The sequence below is a fragment of the Primulina tabacum genome, chromosome 2 (assembly GCF_025594145.1).
Source record: "Primulina tabacum isolate GXHZ01 chromosome 2, ASM2559414v2, whole genome shotgun sequence".
NCBI classification, from domain to species: Eukaryota; Viridiplantae; Streptophyta; class Magnoliopsida; order Lamiales; family Gesneriaceae; genus Primulina; species Primulina tabacum.
The window spans coordinates 6,261,744-6,276,250 of record NC_134551.1 but is presented as its reverse complement, the minus strand read 5'-3'; positions in this window follow the sequence as shown (position 1 = coordinate 6,276,250).

The window sequence follows — 14,507 nt, the reverse complement described above, 5'->3', positions numbered from 1 at the left end:
TCGGAATTATTTATTTAGTAAAGCTCCACCTTCGTGAGCCGCCGCACCGTCGTCGATTTTTGAAAATTCTAATGATCATCTCGACACGAATTTCTCCTAATTTTTCATGCAATATAGGAGAAAAACAAAACTGTTATCGTGGATCTGATAAGAAGATTGAAGAAAGTACGTAAGGATTTACAAGAAGAGTTATTATCGAGTAAACACATGGATAGTTGAAATAAATGATTTTAAATTATATGACGACCAATAATTTTTTGAACGTCAAAACAAAAATTTTAAAATTTTCATTACGTTTTGAGTACTAGAAAATGCCACATCAATACATATATGACTAAAAAAGAAATCTAACAATACAAAAAACCGAATAAACAAGCATCTAGAACAAACATTGAAATTTCTCCCACAAAATATATTGTTTTCACTCCGTCATTATTAATCATGTTTCATGCAATTTTTTTTTTGGACATTTCGACAGTAATATTTCTGCTTATCTAGACGCATATATATTTTGTTTTTATTTATTCTGAACATGAAAAACTCAGAACACAAGAATAAAAGCATGTCCTGCAAATTTAGTTATTTCTTTAAATATACTGATATAAAATAAGAAAAAAAATGCATATAAACAACTCAAAAGACAACATTCTTCAAGGTGGAAATCCTAATTGCTGCAATGAGTGATGAATTGAGTTTATAGAAATCGGAAGTAGTGGCTTTTCACTTTTAGACGCTAATTTGACATAAAGCATTAATTATTATAGCGTTGCCAATTTATTAAAGTTCAACTAGAAGGAGACACGATATGACTAATACTTTCATGCTAATAGTATTATGCCCACGGAATGTGCAATCGATAGGGTGCTCTGTCTGTATTATTCATTAAAGTTTGAATCTAATTTTATCAATTAATTTTAGTATAGTAGTGAAATTTTTTACTAAAAGAAAAATTATTTAATAATCAAATTATATTATTAGGATCGAAGAAATGTGTCTAGAAGAAAATGAGAAAACACTTTTTTGACGAATAAAAAGAGCTGCAATAGCCAGTTCTTGAAATGTTAAAAAATGAATCGAGTATCAAGAAATTATATTGAGTTCGGTTCTAAACCGAACGGAAAAAACTCAACATAACCCTCTAAAAATTGATTAAATATTTTGTAAATAGTTTGAAAAGAATGCAAGTTGAAATAATTAAGAACACTTTGGTTGAATCATTTTATCAAACACTTTGTATGCAATATTTTGGTATTTGAAATAACATTTAAAATACATCAACAGTGCCTACCAATGCATCAACATTAATTAAATGAGATAAAATAAAGAGACACAAATTTGTTTATAGAAGTTTGAAGGTCAAATCCTTCTACGTCTTTCATAAACCATTTTTTATATTTGTTTATTAAACTCCTACCATCCACTATGGCTCAGACATTATGTCACACAACCGAATACAATCACATTCTTTAATGTCTGTATTCAAAGACTTTCAGTCAACTATTCTATGAAACAAATATATTTTTTGTGAGTGAGCTCTCTTCAAATGATGTATTATTCAATACATGAACATGGAAGAGTGTTCTACAAACTTGATTTGATTTAGATGATTTATCTTCGAAAGCTCACCTCACTTTTGTTCCCACACCTCACTTTTTTGGAGTTGCTTTCATTCTAAGTTCTTTTTCTATTATAATCTGCCAATGTTTTGAACAACCATAAAAAAACTCTTGTTTGATTTTCAGTGTGTTGTATTTATGATATTCAAGAATGATATGAACCTTATAAACAAGAATCTAGTTGTTCAGACAAGTTCATGTCTGACACTTCAACAGTCATATTCATGTTGCTTGACCACTTTTCTGAACTCCGGTTGGTTTGACTGTGTTGGTTGAAGTCTGGTTGGTCGATTCTCTTGTTATAACTCTTGATTCGTCGATTTGTTTTGGGCAAAATGATGAATATGAAAGTTATATCCATTTCTATTATATTTCAGTAGAATCAACACTAAATTTCGAGTTCATCTGGGATAGATATGCTCGAAATACTATATTGTATGCAAGATAAAACTCTTCATTCATTCAATGTGGAACCAATAATTTCATCGTGGTTTCCACCATATTAACATCCACATGGGCATTGGCTTTGGAAGATGATTTGTAGATAATTGTCTTAGCTTTGTAATGCATGTTGAATTTTTCCGTTTCGATAATTAATCTGGGAGATATGACCAAAATACCTAACTAGTTATGTAAAGTTGGTCGCAACTTCAATTACATCCATCTTGATCTTGCGACCACCATTTTGCCTAGATAATATCCAAATCCATTGAGATTGTCTAAAATATGACTTGTAGAAATTGAGTTGTATGTTCAACCATTTTGGTTACTGATCATTTGGATCATCAAGCTATAATATATCATTAAAAAAAGTCATCTCGAAAGAAACTAAGTTGTGCTGGAATTATATTTCGTGTGTCAAGATGCTTATGTTATGCCACTTGATCTGGTTGACTAGGTGACCCATAATTGTTGAATTGTTGATGTTTAGCTGCTTGATCAATGGACCTTCAAAAGAGTGACGCCATATTTAACAGGTAATAATATATCTATTGAAAACATAACCGACGATAGAGAATTGTAAGATTGAACGAGATCCTAACAATTTTTATTATTTTAATTTGTATTATTTATATTATATTTGTTTCATCATTTTATTTCAATATTAGTTTAATTTATTAATTAGTTCTCTTATAGTTTTAGTTAACTAAATAATTTTACTCGAAGTAAATTTGTCATTTATCAATCTGATACTCATAATTGATACAATATATTAAACTTGATCCGTTCACTTGCGATAAATATAGAACAGTTTGAAGAGATTTAATTGTTCTAGATTAAATTATCGTGTTTGAAAAAGTCGATCATATATATACAAACATGCATATCTATCTATATACAGTCTGTAATATGTCTGTGAAACATTTTTAAAAATTACTAAAATATTTCTATAACTTCTATCATTTTCATTATCCCTAATTTATATGTAAATATATAATACTAAATAATTTATATTATAGACATGCGCATGTGTGCGTACACTAATTTCTATAAAATCTCTTGTCATATCACTTTGTTTCTCCCTTGATGCCTCATCTCGAATGACGACCATTATCTTAACGATGATCTTTTTTTATATATATATATATATATTCTTTGCCACATTAAAAAGAATATGATGTCGGGTTAGGTATTCACATGCACACACACACACACAGATATATATATATATATATATATATTTTATATATATATTCTTTGCCACATTAAAAAGAATATGATGTCGGGTTAGGTATTCACATGCACACACACACACAGATATATATATATATATATATATATATGTATGTATTCGAAGAGCTTTGGAAAAATTAAAATAATTTAAACTTTTTAAAACTTCCATTAAATCATGGGATACGTGTCACAATTATTTTATCCATTTTTCAAAGCTTCTATTGATAATGGCATAGACGTGTTATGTATTTGAAATAAATGAAAATACAAACAATCAATTATATATATACGTAATCTTAGTTAGAGGTTTCAAATTCAGTGGGTATTATTAGGATACAAATTTGACAAATCAAGTTCGCTAATATATTAATATAATAATTATTATCGTAGATACCAAACGAGCAACAATGACCTAATTAGATATATAGGTATGTGATTTCATGTCAATTAGTTTTTTCTTCGGAAAATTCCAAAAGCCTGACTTTACAATATATATATGTATATATATAAAGTACTGATTTTTTTTAAATAATATAATATACTAATTTTGCTATATTCAATTCAATATATAAAATTGAAGGATAAAAGTCTTTATTCGTTGGGAGGCTACTTCGAGAACGATCACTTTCAAAAATATAATCATTAATAAATAAAATATTATTTTTTAAATAAATAAATATATATTTCTCTTTTTTCCCAAATGATATTTTATGCCTACACTTTGCGTCATGATGCTGATAAATAATATAATAAAAAGCTAATGATGAGATTATCCCCAGTTTAACTACCTGAAAATATGTTTTTATAAGTTCTGATTGGTCCATTGGTTTCATTATGTGTGCCTTTTAAAAGGACAATGAAAAGAGATTAATCTTCATTAATTATTTGGTTTGATTAATTAATAGTTAATTATACGATAATATTAAAAATAAAGTACCAAACGGGTCAACTTATTTCAATAATGAACGCTATTTGAGTGTGAATGCAATCGTGAAAAGCATTTATTCACATGCAGGTTAAAAAGCGATCTTTATTTTATGTATGAAAACGATTTTAAAAGTCTGGAACGAAAAGAGGAGGAAAAAAATGCAAAAATTATACAAAAAAGTAAGAAACGAAAAGCGAACAAGGAGATGAAAGATTCGAATAGATGACCTTAGTTCGAATATCAATTAGAAAATGTTTGATTTTGTACAAAAAAACGCATATATACGTGTGACTCGTGATAACAACGCAGAATCAAATCTTTTAAATCGTGCAGCTCCATTTCAGTTGTTGTGTCATGTAGACAAGCCACAAAAAAAATATGTTGAGGGATGTAATCGGTTGACATAGTTTGCAAATATTGATGTTGATTAATTTTTGGATTGGATAATTAAATATTTAGGTTTATAGAAGTGGATAAAGGTACAGTGCTAGGGGAAGTCTATTTGAACGTACGGGGTCCCTAAATCTTGGCACTAAAATTTTGCAAGCGTAAAAGTTAATCGACAAGTGGCGAAAACGACTCGATCGATTTGGACTAGCAAATATTTTTAACCTTGTCGAAGTTCATGCATGTACCGACTTAACCCTACCGTCCAACACAAATAAAGTAATTTGACGCTGAATATTATAGGGATTCTCAAAAAGTGTCGAATTATTGTAATCACCATGAGTGATGAGACATACTGATTTTTAGGTCTGCAAGTCACGTTATTTACGGTATCTCGTATATAATGTTATCCAACTCTTGAGAGTGATTTCTTTCGTTCGAACCAAGTACCTCATCTTATTGTAATTATCGATCACGAAGCTACTGATCTTTTTTGGTCTATAATTGCATGTCTCATAGGATCATGACCGTAGTTTCTGTCGTCTCTCCCAAAACTGAACTCAGTACCTCTACGTTAAACACACAGATTCTTAGAGTGTGAATAGCAATTGATCTACCAACAAATGATTCAAAAATGTCTGTACGAGGAACGTTTTTTTCTTCTTGATATAACAGGCGTCGGTGTCAAAGTTAAAAGTATAATTAATTAGATATATAAACAATTGTCATCTATTCGAAAGAAATAGTCAAAGGTTTTTTTGTATGTTGGAATTACATAAATGTATGCAAAAGTAGTATTTTATTGTTTTATGCATATTGTTATATTAAATTAAAATAATTTATTATATTTGAAATTTAGTCGTAGCGATCGTTAGAAATTCAGATATCTAGATCAATACTCAATAGTTTCTGAATTTCATATGGATCATGCTCAGAAGAAAAAAAGAGAGATTTTCCAATCACTTGCTCAAACTCATTGTCAAATAGCGCTCACCAAACAAATTAAATTGGAAAAGTAATATTTACAGACAAATTTCATATTTTATTGCTATTTAATGGTAGAGCGATCGAACCGTGGTGCTTGAGCTGCTGTGCGGTTTAAAAGATTTGAGTTGCACCATTACTACTAGCTATAGCTTTTGGTAAAGCGGCAAGCGCTCGGTCCTACATAATTCATTCGATTAATGGTTAAATATTTTTAAAAAAACCACGTACTTAACAAGAATACATGAATAAAAAAAATTAAAACTCAATTATATAATTAAGAGATCGGAAGGGAAAAAAAAATAAAACTTATATATTTGAAACAAAACGAAGAATAAATTAATAAGATGCAATGTAGAGCAGAGGAGACGTGACATTGGTAATAAGAGGAGCCATTTTAATAAGGTGGGGTTGGTTCAATCAATCATCGTCCACTCTGTCCTCTCAACTGCTTGAATTGATTGAGGATAAAACTGCTATTATTGCACCATTCAATAAAGCGGCATTCCCCTTTTATTTATTTTTAATTAATTGCTGAAATATCCAAATAATCGAGTAGTAAAAGTTCGAGTTCCATTTTCGACATCTAGCTTTTCTAAATAATACTTTTACAGTTTTACTCCAAAAGATTTTATATACAAACATATCTACTTTGGTCTACAATGGCTAAGCTAATTCGGAATGTGATCCATTTGTTTTGAAATAAGATTTTGCTAGAATAAATGAGTCTCATCTCATTCATGGACTAAAGATTCATAGTTTGGAGTATAATTTTTCATATATTGGTTATTAGTGTGTCGATTTCTTTTTTTGTTCAAATTTCAGTACGTTTTGGGGTTTTTCCCAGCATCAATATCATTAGATATCGTTTGTTTCGTGGCATGAGACAAATAATATGAAAAAAATCAATATTTTTTAATAATAAAATATATAAACATGATAGCTAATATAATATTTTTTTTGATGGATTAATTTTAATTAAATTTGATATTACTGTTTTATCTTTTTTGAAAATATTTATAATATTATTTATTAAGGATAATATTGTAATTTCAATTCATTGATTTGATTAATATGAGATAAATGATTGATGTAAGATAAAAGATTAGTAGATGGATAAATAATATGGTGCACCAAATATGAGATTAGATTGAATAAAAATATGAATAAATAATATAGTGAACCAAACCATACCAGTATTACTTTATTAGATTATAACTCGATAAATTAATAAAATTTATTATTAGATTATTGTTTTTTATATTCCAACCTAACATTAAAGCATAAGTTCAAATTTTTACACTAATAATTATAACATTTTTTCTGAAAATATTTATATAATTTTGCGGTATCATTCTTATAATAAATTAATAATTTATTAAAACTATTTGTCATGATCAAATGTTTACAATTAGACCAAATGCTAGCTAATCTGTAACTTTATTTCTTTATAATCGTGTCAGTGTAGAGTGCACCTACTTAAGTGCTAATGAGTCGGGTTATTAGACCTATGAGTCCGTGGACGTGTGTGTCTATCTACTGATGTTTTCATATATCTTAAAGACCAGTTTTACCATTTCCTTACCGCCGAGTCTGTCCTAAGTAGAGACATTATTACCTGTTAAGATATGTTGTTATTTTACGGTTTACTCATTCAATCAGATCAAGCGGCGCAATGTCAGCAGCTTGATGCACAAAAACATTCCAAGAAGTCACTCATCTCAATATTACTCTAATTATTGCACGCTTAACCCAACAATACTATTTTATATCCCTATCAGCTTAAAACAGAAATCTATTAATACATCTTTTCTAAAATTTATATTTTATTGAATTTCACGCATGTTTTTTTTTTTCTCATTGCATCTAGGAATGTTAGACTCGACTCTAATCATGATTTAAAAAATTGTGAATTATTATTATCACGGGCTCCAAATCGACATGTTATTATATTAAAAAAAATCGACATGTTATTCCCAAACTTCAATATATTTGGTTATCCTTTTTAATTATTTCCAAGAAATATATCATAAGACACTGCATGGCTTGTAAGATTAAATAAAATAAGATAATATGATAAATAAATTGAAGATATATATAATAGAATTATATATAACTTTCATTATCATAGATCGCTAGCCGAAACATTGAAGTAGAATTAATCAACTATCCCTTGCAACGAACTGTGTCTGATGACCTGACATCTTCCTATTAAATTCAATGACTCATAATTAGTTAATATTATTTGAATAGTTCTCTTGTGAGACGATTTTACGAATCTTTATACTGTGAGACGGGTCAACATTACCGATATCTACAATAAAAAGTAATACTTCTTAGCATAAAAACTAATACTTTTCATGGATGATCCAAATAAAAGATCCATCTCACAAAATACGACCCGTGAGACCGTCTCACATAAGTTTTTACCATATTGTTTCTAGTTGGCGAGATATTTGTTAGTACATGAAATGAACCTTAAACTCGAGATCGTATTATAAATTTGAGATTTTGATAGTCAGATAAACTATAAATATGCGATATAGTTAATTTTTATAAAAAAACAGACACTTTGTGAATATGTAACTTGTTCAACGTTAATAATCAAATTTAACGCCATTAACTCTGGGATGCCCATTAATTTTTGTTTTAATTATTATTGACTTCCCACATTCAATTATTTATTTTATTTATTTAATTTTGGTACAATCTGTCCCAACTCATTATCACACAACATTCATTCCCCACTTCTGCGAAAAATCCCCCACGCAATTAAATGCAATTTATACGTGCATGAACACGAATATTCTTGCATAAAAATTTTCGTAAAAAATAATTATTTTTAACATTCTAATAGCTGCCTTTATTTTTATTTTTATTTTAGCAAATCTCCATGTAAACATTTTTTTGAAATTTGTTCTATAATAATATTAAGAATATATATATATATATATATATATATCTGCGAGTATGGAAAATGAGATGTACCAAGAAAGTAGGCGAGGAATGCAGAGAGGACCTGAAGTGGGCCAAACCCGAGTGCGTGGCCTGCATGAGGCCCACAATCAGATTTCCACACGTCCATCTCTGGGCCCATCAGCAAGGGGATGATAAAATAACTTGAGGTGGATGAACGGCAGCCTCAACATTTAAGCAATTGAACGCGGATGGCATTATGTGCACGTTGGGGCCTTTATGTTGTATTAAAGTTTGACTGGATTAGGCTTCAATGAGAGGTCTCTTTCTTACATTGCTCATAGATATCAGAACTTTAATGCTAGATTCGTATCCATCGATCCCCATGAATTCTGTCGTCTGGTTCGGTTCTCGTTCTACCGCCTAATTTGTATTCTTATACACGAGCGTCGTTTTTGTTTTGTTTTGTTTTTACGTTGGTTTCAGCAGATGATATGACCAAACTTTTAATCTATCACGTGATACGGTTGATCGGAGATAGTTTTTTTTATCAATGATAAATTTCTTTCATCAGAAACTACTGTAACCGTTATGATTAATAATATTCTATAAGCTACCCAAACATTAGGAAACCTATGATGCAAATTTTTGACATACTCTAAGACTTCAAGTGAATTAGTAATCCGGTCTAATAATGCTTTTTTGAGTAATTGCAATCCCGAAAATAGTTCAAACGCATTAATATCATGATCATACTCATGTTTCAAAAAATCTTCAAGTGCAGCACATGAATTGTTCAAATTCTCATCATTTGGGTCTTTCAACTTGCTCAAATCAAATAAAAATCCAAAAGTATCTTCATATTTCTGAAACCACCCATATCTTGTCTTGAGTGAAGAAAGAACATTATCAACCATCTGCAAACGAAAAAAAATTTCTAGAAAATATCTTCAACTTCTTGAATTGGTTCATCTCCAGTATTTTCATCAAAAAATCTTTTTCTATGATGAATACGAGTTTCACGAAATATGGGTTCACCTACATTCCTAAAGCAATCTTTTCAGCTTCATTCTACGTGGCTTCAAAACCAGTGTTTATATATTCTTCCAAAGAGATAATCAAACATTTTAAGAAACTGATACCCTTATCAATAATCTTATCCTCTTTGGAGAATCCTGCTGACTTTATTTACTCTCGGCAATACTTCAAACTATATTACCATGTATACGAGACTCACTTTTGTTGCATCACCAATATGTTCTATCTACTAGATGCAATAGTGCATCTCTTATTTGAGGAGCTTGAAATCTTACTGCTTTTATGCTATGAAGACTGCTTTCCCATACTATATCCGACCATGATTTTAATGTAAATCCTCTATTGATATTTTACAAAAGATTTAAGGATTTCCGCAGTTTTGTTTAACGGGGAGAATAATTTATAAATTCTTTGTATCACTCCAAAAAATTATTTAGCTTAAACACAACCCCTGACCATATCTGAAAAGGTAATGTTAAGAGAATGAAACCACATAGAGTGAAAATTACATTAAGATACTCTTTAAGTACTCTACCGCGCACTCCTTTATATTCTCCTTTCGTATTTGAACCATTATCATAATCCTGCTCTCTCATGTTATTAAAAATCAAGTTTCGGTGTTTCCAAAACAGATTTATGCTCATTGTAAATTGCATCCCATGATGTTTCAACAACTTTAAAAAAATGAATAAAGAACTCCTCCCTCCACTCTTATGGAAGTTTGGAAACATAAACACATCTCAATATAAAAGACATTTGTTCTTCATGAGTGATGTCTGGAGTACAATCAAGAATTATAGAGAAACATTTTTCTTAATGATTTCAAGAATCCTATTCTCTATCTCTCCTGCCAACAAAAGTATTAATTAATCTGAACATTATGGCCAAGATAATGGACACAACATGTCTCTTTTCTTCGAATGTGCCAAAGGTGCTCTCCCATGCATGATCGGATCAAAATCAACAATTATCTTAATTATGCTTAGAAAATATCCATTATTATGATCATCAAGTTTTTCATTTCTTTTGGTTTTTCTCCATTTGACAAATATGGACCGTTTATCATTGAAGCTTCGACCTTAGTCATTAACCGAATGCACGAAATCCGTAACTCTTTTTGGACCTCTTTATTAACAAATAAATCTTTCTTTGAGGTTTTCCTAATTTCTCATATCGAACAAATCATCTAATTCTCCACTACTCATATCTCTATATTTTCATTCAAGTTTTCAGTATCATTTACATCATATATTCCATTAGTATTATTTTCTTCAATTTCAGCCCCTTCACGCTTATCATTTACTCGAATCTCATCATTCCAACCTATATTCTCAATCAAAATTTGATCTACAATTGCATTCTCAGAATTCAAATTTTGATCATTGACACTCAATAAAGATTAGATCAGTACCGACCACGACCTCGTTCAAATCCGAATTTGCAATAGTAGTCAAATCTTCAACTACGGAAACATGTTTTATGTAACTTTCCATGGATCCAATAAGAGATTTTGTAAGAATCTCTTGTCTTTCTTTATTTTCTCTTTGAGCTTCCAGATTCAAATTTTCTTTTTTCTCATCATAATTCACAATGAAAATTAACAAAACAAACACAAAATATAATTTAACTACTAACAGATATTCACAGTGCACGTCAATTGTGTTTCAAACTATACCGAAAGAAAAGAAATACTAAAAGGAAACAAAAAACTGGTTCAAACTAAAAGATAACAGAATTATTCAGATCAAGTGTGCCAAGATTTTCTCGCACATTGTTTTCAGCAAACAGACGCAGGAATTTTTCGGAAAACAAAAAAGGAATTCTGGGAAGCAATAATTCTCAAAGATTGCAATTTACAAGGTATGCATTATATGAAAATTTGAATCTTGAGGCATTCCAAAACCAAGAGGGGAAAAACTTTCAGAATACAAATCATACAAGAGGTTCAAATATTTCCAATAATAATCAAAAGAAAATACTTATAAACAAAGCCCGAAAGACATGATTTTGTATCATATTTTTCTGACAGATTTTCAGTTTTCTTGGATTTAAAAGTTAGGGTTAAGATAATAAGAAAGAGAACCATCAATGAGAATTGGGAAGATAACATGGAACTTGAGAATATTTTAAGTGACTCGTGAGGGTGAGTTTCATCAACCTAAATTGTATTCTTATATACAGATTTCACTATCGTTTTTAAGTTCGTAATTGACTTGACAGTTATTTGAATATTATGGATCAATTTGCTACTGGTTTTCTTATGTTGAATGATATATTTTCTCATAAGCTTACGAGGAGACAATCAAAGGCTTGTTTATTTACTTTTCTTCCAAGTTTTTTAGCTTGTAAACCATGGAAAGTAGTTCATTTCTCCTGACACATACAGTCCCGTTCGTAAATGAAATAAAATTTAACATCCAAAATTCATCTGAAGTGCTCATAAATATGAAACTTCAATTTATATTTACTTACAATGTTTCCAATGACATTCATAAATTACATGTCAATATCCATTTGCTTACTTACCTTGAGAATAATAATAATTTGAACCAACTACACTTCTATATTTATCGAGCTCAAAATACGTTATCTTAGGCGCCTCTCAAAGATTGTAAAAATGATAAAGGCGAATTCTAGACACTTTGATCTTTAGATGCTTGATGTTTTTAATGCATTTCTCCTAAAAAAAGCACTAATTCTCACTTAAACTTTGTTTTCAAACAAAAATTGAACGATTTATGATAGCCACATTTCCCTGGCTTCTGAATTTGATGCCAAAGTTTTTAATGCATTTTTATTACACAAACTAATTGTCATTAATTTTGAGTGAAATGGTAATCTCCTTTCAATTCTGGTTGGCCCTATTTGCTTTTATCTTACTACCTAAGAAAATTGGACCTTAAAGAAAATCTCTTCAAAGCATACCGAACTCGATCGTTGAAAGAGTGCCTAATGTTCTTTCTGCGTTTCTCTCCTATGTGGATTTGTCTGTTGGCTTTATTTCAATCTTTTTTCCAAATCATAATAAAACATTTTGATATAAATTGCATATATCAAGTAACACGTGAAGTATATATTATTTTAAAGAAATTTTCTAAAAATCCATTGATTTTGATTCTTCAAAGTATATTGACAAAAACATTTTAATACAATTTTTTGACTAATCTATAATGGTCAATTACTTAGCTCCAGACCATGAATCATTATGCTCTCCGAATTCCTAGATTGCTCCTCTTGTGAATACTCTACGCCTGGATGTTGATGCATCTTATAATGAAGGTACTAATAGTTTCGCACTTGGTGGGATGATCCGAAACCATGAGGGACAACCAATTCTTGCTTTTGGAAAAAAGATTGAGAAAACCATATCGGTTACATTTGCTGAACTTCTTGCTATTCAAATTGGAGTCAATATCTCCAGGGAACATAACATTGAGATCTTATCACCTCAGATTCTCTCTTCGCTGTGCAAGCAGTCACAAGTGGAGATGAGAATCGCAGTTACGTCGGGACCCTAGCTTCGGATATCCGAGGTCTCTTGTCTCTTCTGGGAAATCCATCCTTAAGGCATGTGCGGCGAACTGCAAATAATGTTGCCCATTCCATTGTCTCTTTAGCTTGTTCTACCCCTTCCTCCTTTGTTTGGAAGCGTGAAGATTTTCCTTTTTGGCTGATTAATCTTGTAATTAAGAATTTTTATCTTATTCAATAAATTACAAGAGCTTTCATCGTAAAAAAAAAAATTAATTAGATCTATTCATATATACAAATCCCACATAAATTTATTTAATTCTCTTTAACTAAAATATTGACATCATATATTTATCCATAAGTTTAAAGTTTATTGTATTACTAACTATTATATAAATTTTAAAATATAATAAATTACACATGCACCCTTCTAGAGAAACCTATATTAACCCCAAAAAAAAAAAATTTTTTTTTTGACTAACACCAGAGAGGCCTTTGCACCAACGGGGACGCGATTCTTTGGACCAAAATAGCACCCGTTCCCCCAACGTTTATAATATTTTTAAAATATTTAATGAATAAACGTAATTAGTGTAAATAATGAAAAAAAACTAATTTATTAAACATTCAAACACAAAAATTTAATTATAATAATATTATTATTTTATAAAAGTTATTTTTAAGGTTTATTTATTTTTAAGAACTATAAATAATTAATAATTATTAAATTTAATGAATAAATAATATATGTAATTTGTATTATTTACATTTTAAATAATTTAAATGAATTATAAGAGATCATGTAAGTAATTTAACAAAATGTTCCAACTTGAAGTAAAATAAATTTTTAGGTTGGGGATGGCCTTAATAGGTTGAATATGGATCCAAAATATAGCCTTTTGAGATTGGGTTTTAGATACAAACTTGATCTTCTACAAGAAGGTCCAAAAAATGGGAAATTCAAATCAATATCTTTGTGTTATACTATTAAATAGTTATTTCAATTTTTTTAAAAAAATTCAATTAAATCCAAAACCAAAAAAGAAAATGTATTATAAATGAACACTCATTGACTATGTCTTGCATAATGAATAAAAGGAAACTATGTGAAAATTTTAAGGATTCCTTCTGATAACATAATTTTCTAATGTTGTAATTGTGCTATCAACCATGCAGGCACGAGAAGTGGAGTTATGTTCAGTGTAAGTAAAATTATACTCTAACTAATAAAAAAATATGAATCTTATAATAAAATAATCATTAAGCATCACAAAATAATTATATTCCCATTGGTCGTTTCGAGTCTTCATTTTTTGAAACTTTTTTATAATAGTTTTATTATCAACTGTTAGAAATATTTATTTTTTTACATAGACAACAAAGTGATCATTGATCCAATCATCACTCATTTTATTGAAAACACACTATGCACAGTTGCAGTAGTTAAAATTAATATAAAATATATGATTAATAGCAATTTGATTATTTATTTA